Source organism: Tyto alba, unplaced genomic scaffold (genome assembly GCF_018691265.1).
Source record: "Tyto alba isolate M040663 unplaced genomic scaffold, T.alba_DEE_v4.0 Super-Scaffold_27, whole genome shotgun sequence".
Lineage (NCBI taxonomy): Eukaryota > Metazoa > Chordata > Aves > Strigiformes > Tytonidae > Tyto > Tyto alba.
Window position 1 is genome coordinate 32,793,768 of NW_024881301.1, and position 10,848 is coordinate 32,804,615.

The following is a 10,848-nucleotide window of genomic DNA, read 5'->3' on the forward strand; positions in this document are numbered from 1 at the left end:
GCAGTATTAAGGGTACTTGTTAAAACTAGTGGGACATCAGTTTAAAACAGACAGATAAAATGCCTCTTTAGAGAGCAATTGATGAACTTTAGGTGTTGCTGCCACAGGAGGCTGTAGAGACAGAAGGATGAGTGGTTGCAAAAGAGTGAACAAATTCATGAACAGGACTATAGACAGATATAAAGGGAATATGGAGGCATGCACTTTCTGATGTGCCTAATACAGTGTTTGCGGATGTCAGTAAGAACAGGTGAATGGATTTGAAAAACTGCCCAGATTCATTTTCCCCTTGCTGACTAATGGCTCTTTTTGCTACTGTCAGGGCAGAATGCTGGGCTAGATGAATCATTGTAGTAGGGGACTTACTTGCCCACTTTCACAGATAGACTATAAAAGTAGAGATACTTGTTTTTAACTTAAGTAACTTCTTCAGGTGTGAATTTCAAAGTTTAACCCATTTCAAAATCCTAATAATCTTTGTTTTTATTTTAAACTTTTATCTAATTCAGATAGTAAAGGACATACCTTTTTTTTGAATGCTAGCCATGCCTTTCCAGATACACACAGTATTAGCCCATGCCTACTTTAATCTCACATGTATAGTCATCTCTATATGTATAAATACATTCATGAGCACACAGGTTTTTAAAGAGTAACTTTGGAGGTGATACAGTAGGCACTAAAAAGCAGGAGAATTTTTGAATTTCATGCATGCCACAATTCCCTCTTCAGTTTTTGTCTGGTCTTTAACACCTCAGTCATGCTTGTGTAGTTGCCTCTGCATAAGTCCAGACTGATAGAGTTGGATCTCCCTCATAGGAACCACTATCTCTGCAGGGCTCCCCCATGGGCTCGGTCTCCTCAAAAAACTTGAATGTCAAAGATATAACACTTAGAATGGTTGCAGCCCATTCATTTTGTGCCCTGCTTCAAGAGAAAACCTGACTCCCACAATGTCAAAACCTGTCCCTATTTCAAGAAAGCATGGTCATTAATAGGTAAAATGAAAACACAATCGAACTGGTGATAGTACCCTACATAACATTTTGTTCTTATTATCTTTCCTGAAAGTTACAGCTTATGTGATATTTTATAGCTCTTCTGTGGGATAAAGAAGAGCGATATTCATATTCCCATTTTACATGAAAATACGCTACCATAAACAGTCTTGATGCTATATCATATATCTAGATTGCACAAAAGGTGACTGGATGAACTGGAACTTCAGTTTACCAATTCCCTATATTTTTTTTCATCCCCTGGTGGGTGTTGATTTCACTGGAAATTATGATAAAATAAGGAATTGTTTATGTTTAAACAATACTCCTACTTGTTGATGACTGCAGGCTGGCTATCTTGTGACAAACCTCAGTAGTTATCATATGAATGTCTGGTTAATTTCTTTTACTGTGAGTATATCTGCTTGAAAATTTCCATCTGGCTTGCTATAAAAAAAAACGGGACATTGTTCCCAGAAAATATATTCTTTATATTGTTGGAAAATGTTTCCCCGTAGTGTTAATGTGCCTATATACTCCCTCCTTTTTAGTTTCATTGTATTCTATGCAGGTTCTTATACTGCACCCAAGACTGTGGTGTCTGAATACCTCATACAGTTAAGCACCCATCAAGGTGAGCTATGTTGACCAAGTTTCTACTCCATTCCCTCTCCTCACATAAAAATATGTTATATTGTATCTGGGTGCACATATTCCTCAGCTACTAATTGGTTTTGAGCTGCTGTGAAGAAAAGTAAGATCAAGCAAAAATGCTTTACAGTAATGCTGGAGAGTTGATATTTTTGGTCATTCTTATATCAAACAGGAATTAATTTCAAAGTTTCAGATACATAGATGAAAACAAAGATGAAAATATGCACCCTGAACTCATGAACAGCACCCTTAACGTGAGGGAGTGCTCAAAAAGCACTGCTGTCCAGATTGATGGTAACTGAAAGTTCCCAAAGATGTGGCACTACATGATTGCATTGAATACTTCTTTGCAAATACTTGTCATAAATACTGATTTTTATATGATTTAAATCTGAGGCAGAGTAGGTAAATTGCTGCTACCGAAATAAAATCTGGTTTTGCTTTCTACTCATAGAAGCACATCTGTGTACTGTTGTTTGGGTAGTATTTCTCCAATTAAGCTGGGTGGGGCTATGGTTTGCAATTACTTTCAGATTTTAATATTTGTGGCCACATAATATAACTAGTTATAGGTGACTTTGCAGTGGTGAAACATTATTGGGGAAATTCAGCAACAAACATTACCAAAGAAACCTCAGCCAGCGGGTCCTTAACAGTTTTTCTTCAAACTGCCAGACAACTGCTTTACCACAGTCTGCTTACTCTGATAGTCAGAAAAGATACTGCCATTTATGATGTCTGAAGAGCTGTATCTTCTCCTATAGCTTCAATTGCTAGTGCTGCTGCACAAGTGAAGCAGATGGAGAACATTATGGATTTTTCACTTGCTTGGAAGAGGAAAATCAATTTCCATCTAATAGAGCAGGAGGTCACTAAATACTACCAGCTGCTCTGTGACACTGTAGACTTAAGCAGTGGTCCTATGAGACAGACAAGAGTGGGGAACAGGATCCCGGAGTGCATTAGTACACAGATAAATAGAGAGGAAAATTAGACACTGAAAAAAAAAAAAAAAAAAAAAAAAAGAAAAAAAATCTGATAAAAGAGAGTAATCTGAAATTTCTTAAAGAATATCTGGATAGAAACTCTGCACACATAAGATGTAGCACCTGCATTTGAGTCAGACTTGCTACATAATTTTCTTACGATAGAGTGCTTGAACTCACATGCACATGGTAAATCTACCACAGGTGAGACCGTGGGTCATTCAGTAAAAGACAGCTGGGACAGCTGCAGCTTTGAGTGACATATAATCTTCTGTAATTGCAAGAAATTTTGAAATGAGATGTAGGCAGCTCACTGCTGGGATATATTTAGGAGATATGAGTATGACTAAATAAAAAAATAAATAAAAGCAATCCACACAATATCCTAGTACCAAACTGATTGGAGCTGTGCCATTATCCTTGTTTTCTCTGGTCATTCTCTTATTGAGGGTAATGACCAAGGGAGCTGTTGGGACAGGAAGAACCTGCATACTTCTTTGAACAAAAGCTAAATATGATGTCAAACTGTGATAAAAACTGTGTTGTTACCTCACATAGTCTAATGTTCAAAGCTAACAAGGTTTTCTGATGATAGCTCTGTGTGTGTGTGTGCTATCCCTCATCATGCCATAAACAGGGAAGAGGACAGCCTGAAGCAACCTGGGCAACTGCTTGCACAGGTTCCCTGGCAGGTGGTGATGACAGTATGTGTTCAACAGTTAAGAGGGGAGACACCCAAAGACAAATTGATGTAATGAAGAAATATTGATGCCCTAGAAAGTGTTTCTGTGGGATGTTTATTGTGTGGAAGAGAAACATTGCATTGGGAATTCCAGGAAGTTGCAGGAAGACACTGAGGAGAAGCTGAAGGACTTTTGTTTGCAGGTGTAGGACAAGCAGCCAGTGAGAAGGCAGTTAAGTAGGCCCAGATAGTTGAGAAGAAAAATGACTGGAGGCCTACATGTCCATAATGCATACCTCTACATTGCATAAAACCAGAAAACACTAAAAACAGAGCAAAAACCCCAACCCCCAAATCCATCACTCATCTCCCACTTATTGTCCAGATGGCCACAATGAACAAAGATCATTGTACTACACAGCAAGGTACATAAGAAAGAAACAGATAGATTAGTGGTAGATCCTAAGGTGCCTGCTCAATTCAAACACTCCCTTATTTTGTTAAAAGCTCAGCTGACTTCAGCAAGGATACTACTCCCAGTCAATGATGTCAGAATAAAGCCTTAAATGGATCATCAGTGGATAAAACAGCGTTATGAAGCTGTCACTCCAGCTCAGACTCAATTAGAACATGTTAAGATTTTACTAAAAGTTTACTCAGCACCAACACTTAACAGCAGTCAATTGCCATGGAAGCAAACACTTGACAAAGTAGAGTCAGTAAATCAGAGGGAGATGTTCTTCAGGAAACAGGCTTACGGGGTATTTTCTACCTAGAAGTATCACACAGTAACAAAAGAAGTAAATTATATATAAAAAAAAAAAAAATAAAAAGAAACCAACAAAAAAAACCTCTCCCTTAATTCAGTTACATTTGCTCCAGAGAATTTATGAGACTGAGACATATATATCTACTAAGCATCTATTCCATCTTGAGTTATACTCACTTGGGTCAAATTTTTGGAGTTTCACTGCACGGCAATGAAGCAAAGAATGGATCCAAATTGGTTTTAAATTAAACAGACTCACAGTTAAAAGCAGAGCATCATCACTTAGGTTAAATGTCAGTTGTTCATCTACAGATTCATGTATTTTTTTAAACTTACCACAATTGACCTTTTCAAGTGTAACATCCAGTTAAAACCTGAAGAAAATGACAATATGATAAGGGAAGGACAATTTCAGTTATGACAAAGTCATTATATAAAGTATGAGATATGAAGATATTAATTAATCTTTTCTCATAATTTTCCACAGTAGGGCAATTACACTTTCAAATTGATGCTACTTGTAATGGATGTGATTTCACAGCTGAATTAGAGGTGGGCAAATAGGATTGTAAAATGAGTTTTAAAAAATTGAGAAAGGCTACATTCAAAGTTACAGAAGTCAGCGGAAATATTATAATGATTTTTTCTGAGCTTTATATCAGGCCCTTAGCTCACAAATGGAAGTTTGTTCAGGTTCAAACAGCTTGAATAAAACAGCTATCCCTTTGACTATTTTACTCTCTTTGAATTTCGCTCTTTGGTCTTCTTCTTCCAGTGACAGACTGTCCCTTGTAGAAATAGCACAAACCTTCTTTGGGAAAAAATGAAAGCGTCTTGTTGCAGGGTGTCCCTAAGTGACTATCTAAACTGAGAGAGTTTCTTATATACCACTCCCACCCTGCTGACTTTCATTAAGGGCCACCACAGTCTGGTCCCCTCCTGCTTTGTCACGGAATAAAATTAGCAACTGACAGGTGACACATTTTTATCTCAGTTTATGAGAAATTAATTTTTTCAATTAAGCTGTGAATATTTAGGCCAGAATAATAGCCTGGCTTCCTTCAGTGCACCAGAGCATGTTGGAAAGTAAACTATGTGCTCTGGGATCCAGGAAGTGCATGAGTGGGCAAGGTTTGAGCCAAGAAGGAATTGTTCCTCTTATTTTTTGGCAGATGAGCAATGTCAATTAAGTCAATAGGTCTATTCACAAGCTTACACACTTTGGCAATTTGGGGCCAGCCTGCTCAGTAGCTGGGCTGCAGAAACAGAGCTTTTACCCTGCTCCAGTTAAACTAAATGACAAAAATCTCACTGGCTTTAGAGGGACAAAACACTAACAAATGGAAGATGTTAGATTGTCATAATGAACACAGTGCTGATCAGAAGTCTTATTTCCAAGAAGTTTGTTGTCAGCTTGGGACCATGGAAGTCATTCTGGGATGGATCTTGTATTTCTAGCACAGACAAAACTCATTGTCTTCACCCGCAGTTTTGTTGAAAGTAACGTTCAGTAAATCTAGGTTTGGGCTGCACCATTATCTCTTCTTTACCCAGTGAGCTATAGTATTGTATTTTAATTGGCATAATGTGTGTCAATCTTTCAGTCACATCTGCTACTTAACAGGTCTTCCTAGATTATTCATCATTTGTTCCTGAATTTTCAATGATTTAATAAAATCCTTTGAACTGAATAATGCCATTAGCACTACAAATAAACTGAGTGATTTCATTACACTTCACATATTTTATTTTGGCTTTCATTGTTATGACAACCAAGCAGTTCTGTACATGAGGGAAACAAAACCAGTTTTATCTGGAAGACTATTTAATGTTTTATGAAACTAAAACAAATCTATGCTTAATAATGTGTGGATTCGAAAGCACACAAGCCTTCTTGGGGGTGAGATTACAGGCTGTTTCAACAAAGAAAAATAGATTTTAAAAAACCCTAGTTTTTAAACAAGCACATTTTAAAAAATCTAACAGATTCAAAAGTTAAAGTATATAATGCAGAACCTAACCAAAGCCCACTAATAATGATGGAAATCCATACACTGATTTCAATGGGTGTTGACTCAATGTTTTTAATGGCAATTAGTGATTTCACAGGAATATACACTCTACAGAATTAGGTTTAATATCCACCTCTCATCAGTAACATGACCCTCAGCAATACAGTCCTTTGCTCCATACCCACTGAAGGGTCCTCTGTAAGCTCAAGTATTCATATGGAGGGGAGGGTAGGAGACATTTGGGCATGTGACCATTCTTGGACATGGCATGGTCCCCAGATAACCTTCAAAAATTTTCCATGTACATTTATTTCCTTTGGCCTTTAATAAGGATCCTTTGGGCAGCTTTTGACTGCAGATATAGTGCCATGCATTTAGGCTACCAAACAACTCACTATGCAAGAGGTTGTGTATGGGAAGTCCCAAAGGACCACAACTGTAAGCTACCGGCACTTCCATTAGGTGCCCTCAAATTCTCTTAGATGCAGATATTTAAGAGAAATGCTGAGTTGGAAGCATGGGGGGAAAAATGTAACAATGGAGGAAAAGAGTTGTTGGTTCTTCCAGGTCAGCTCATTTTCATTGGATTCAGTAGAAACATAATTCCCCATCAACGCTTGTTCTCTTTCTACAACCGTCAGAAATTACTTCAGTCATGATCGAAGTGACTTGGCAATGAAGAAACAGTGAAAGGATAAAGGAAAAGAGCAAAATCTCCATACACATACAAAAAAAAAAAAAAAAAAAAAAAGATGGATTTGTTATTCTCCAGATTAATGAAAAGACAGGAAAAACCTGGAACAACTATATAAGAATCAAAACAAGAAGCATGTGCACATACAAGCTATCTGCCAGGGTCAGGAAGGACAAAAATGAAAACAAAGCCCTTTCATTACCTGACTGGAACCCACAGCAGGAGGCTGGGAATTTCTCTATACTTCTGGAGATCATGTTATAAGCAAATGTGAAAGAAATGTGATGAACCCAGTGACCCTAAAATGAGTTAGAAAGTGAGTGTTCTCTCTTCTAAAAATTTTAAGTCAGAAAGTAGAAGAAAGGATTAGATGAATATGACAGAGTGGGGAAACTTTCTGTTCATATACATCTTGATCAGAAAAGATAGAAAAAATTACTCACAATAGGAAACATTCATGATTCACTTATTCTATTACAGATAGACTTAAATTCTGGACAAATGAATTCAAGGGATAAAGATTGGAAACCCTACCGTAGTGAGTCCAGTGCAAAAGAAGAAAGAAAGCAAAGGTTAGCTGAGTAGAAAGAGCTTATTGTTCTCTGTTATGATATGCTGTCCTGTATTACAGATGTACAATAGTGACTTTTTTTCCCTTGGCTCCCTTCACTTTGACCTGAAGAGATCATATTTCTGATATTCTTAGCAGAATTTTAAAAATTAAGTTTTTTTTAGACTGATGTTCAATTAATTTCCAACGTTTATTTTACTTTTAAATAGCAGTAACATTTTCAAAACTAAAAATAATTTTTAAAGTGACTTTCAAAATATCAAAATAGAACACTGAAAGTTGTGAGGATCTTGTGGTTTGCTTGTTTGTTTAATATTTCCTCAATTTTGGGATATTCACATATAATTTTGATCAATCCATACTCATGATTTTCAACATACAATATAATTCACCAACAGTTTTTGAGGAGTAAAAATAGAAAAACAAAGGAAAAAGAGAAGGCTCTTAACTGCAATGAAATTGGTGCAGAAGGAAAATCACATCTGACTTGAGTTCTCCATTACTCTAGGAAAAAAGCAAAACAGGGCTTACAGTGACAGATATTGAGAGATTGGTGGATATGGGAAAGGCTATGGATGACCGTAGGAAGTTCAAGATCATTCAGTTCTGCTACCCAGTCACCAGAAAATGTACTCTCTGTTGTCCTGGGGACCAGCTGCTGTGTACCACAAGTGATAATTTAAAGTAACATTACAAACAAGGATAAAAACAAGTTAAATGTGAGTAGGTCAACACATGCTGTATACAGAAATCCACAGAATAAAAAAATTAGATCACCTTTAATTTGAAGCTGTTGGCTTGTAGAAATTCTACTTAGAGCTGAGCAGTAAAGCTTTATAGGTAATGGAGTTGATTATGGTACAGTACTTATCTCTCTCACACAGAGCTGTTTGGAATTTTATGTTTGCAAAGGACTTTGAGACAGCAGCAAGGGAGGTATTATTTTGTTGTGTAAAGGTAAAGGCTTTTTGGCTGCTTGGGAAACTTGAAGTGATCATTTCCTGACTTAGTACAGTGAAGTTCATTTAAAGAAATAGCAGAAGAGACAATACACCCCACACAGAAATTCAAAATATTTTAAAGAAGCTTAGAAAATTGCTTTCAGATGGTGTCATAGTGAAGTGAAAAGACAGGTTTTAAAATTTGTTTTTCAATAATACATTTCTTTAAATTGCCACTTAAAAAAAGTAAATCATGGAATGGCAGCTCCAATGCACTGTTTGTCAATAGATTTCAGAATACAGATCCAAAAGACTGTGGTATTCAGTATGAATATTGCCACTGGGTTGTGAAAGATTATTTGGTTTTACTCTCCGCAACCATTTTGTGACACTTAGGACTTTAATTAATATTCATTTGTTTTATGTTTCCATAAAATAAGAATAAAATTACTGAGCTTTAGTCAATACTCCACATTGGGACCAGCAGGAAATAAGTGAGAAAGTTTTTAAGATTGTATTTTTGACAAAGTTTGAAAAAACTGTGTTTTTTACAAGTCAAAGTGAAGAAGAGAAAGAATTTTTCAACAAAATTATTATTAAAAAGCAGCTATACGAACAAGAGATTTTTGAGATAAAAATGTACCATGTAGTATCCATAATATTAATCACTTGTGAAAGTAACTGTTAGGATGGACTGACTATAAAAGGTATTTTTTTTTTAGAAGATATTACAGAGTATGCCATATTCCCATGTATCCTTACTGTGGTATGCATAATAAAGAAACAGGTTAATATAATATTGGTGGGAGTGGGCACAATATATTCAGTAGATGGTGCATCAAGTATTATGAACTAAAGGGAATGTGTAAATTTTGGGGGTTTTTTCCACTCCTTTTCATTCCCAAGTCCTCTAATGCACAGTTTCACTGCATTGAATAACCAGAGAAACAATTCTCAAATTCAGTGTAGCGTAACATGCATCTCCAAAATTTCACATGGGAAGAATGTCAGTATTGAATGTCAGCCTGAATCTGCATCCTTCCCTTGTGTTCAGTAAGCCCCACAAAGTGAAAAATGTGTCTAAATATGGCTAAACCAGATTGCACATAGTATAGGAATTGACTTTGTAATACAAGCAAAAAAGTAAGTAAAAAAACCCGAGTGAATAGAATCTTTATTATTATTCAAAACTCAGCTAGACTAACTTGCAGAATTTAGGATGCATGTATGTAAGTTAGAGGTCACTCATCTTCATCAATTTTATGCTTGATATATGATCTAGAAGACCAAAATAGCAGACCTAAGAGAATGTTCCTTGGTTATTATTATTTAAACAAAATAAAAAAAACCTTGAAAATATTATATGTTATTAAAACAGACCAATAAGAAATAAATTCTACATATGCAGTTAATTTCAGCATTAGACTACATAGGAACTTAAGAAAGTACAACTCTGTCCTCCAAAATAAAATGTCATCCAAAAAAGTATGCACAGAGATTACATACCTGTAATCTCTGACACAGCATGGGGATCTACAGAGAATATCAAATTTATTTTTTTCATTAACAAAATAAAAGAAATATGTTAGTTGACAATCAATTTTATTTTCAAGAATAAAAAAATCAAGTATCAATGAAAAAAATCCCATACTCATATTTTACATCAAAATAAGGACATTAATAGCAATCCATTGACTATAAACTTTGCTTTCCACTTACTTTTCTGGTCAGCTTTTTCACCGTATATTTAACAGACTCAGCACTGTGACTATCTTGTGTCTAACCTGGCATCTTTTTTTCCTCTTACCCTTCCAACATCTAGCAGTTCCACTTAAAGCATGTGACACATTGCAGTGCCATATATAGAAATGCGAGTTAGCATTCAAAGACCCAGTTTAAGCCAGTTTGATGAACTGGAAGCAAAATGATTACGAGTTATGGCACTATGCCCAGGGAGCACTATTAACACTGTTATAACAGACAGTAGCTCAAGCACTGCTGTGTTGTCTTGTACCTTAAATTCATATGCCATCTCTCCTAAAGTACATGCAAAAACTACACTGATCATGTACATTTCTAGCATAACATCTTGGTAGTGTTTAAAGCAAATAACACTTATTTTACATGGCATTTTAAACAGGGACAGTTGTAAAATATCAAATTAAAATATAAGTTAAGGTTTCCTGTTAAGTGTAATAATCACCTCTATGATTTACGCATGGTAAAACATAGGAGTAAAGAAATATACAAGCTTTCTCCTTTTGTTTGCTTATCCTGTAATTATTGATTTCATATCTCAAGGCATTGCATTCATATGGTTTATATTGTATATCTGTGATAGATCTCATACCACTCTGCAAAAACTTCCTGTGAGAATTATTTTTCCTCAGAATAATAAAAATATGAGTAAGGATTTTTCCTTTCTTTGGCAGAATGGACTTCATGATTTTATGGAATTTTTCATTTTTAGCTCTATTCCTCTCAAATTCCTGAAGAAGTAAAGCTACAGACTAACATAACTTAAGTGGCGGTAAGATAATT

General features: G+C 35.8%; 1 long non-coding RNA gene across 1 annotated transcript in view; it reads right to left on the reverse strand.

The window, feature by feature from the left end:
* Positions 1–10,138, reverse strand: part of LOC122153935 — a 41,665-nt gene extending 31,527 nt beyond the window's left edge. Inside the window, exons 1-2 of the long non-coding RNA XR_006165790.1 lie at positions 10,027–10,138; positions 4,426–4,463 (exon numbers count right to left, since the gene is read on the reverse strand). This is a non-coding gene — a long non-coding RNA (uncharacterized LOC122153935). The remainder of the gene's footprint in view (positions 1–4,425; positions 4,464–10,026) is intronic.
* Positions 10,139–10,848: the final 710 nt, after the last annotated feature.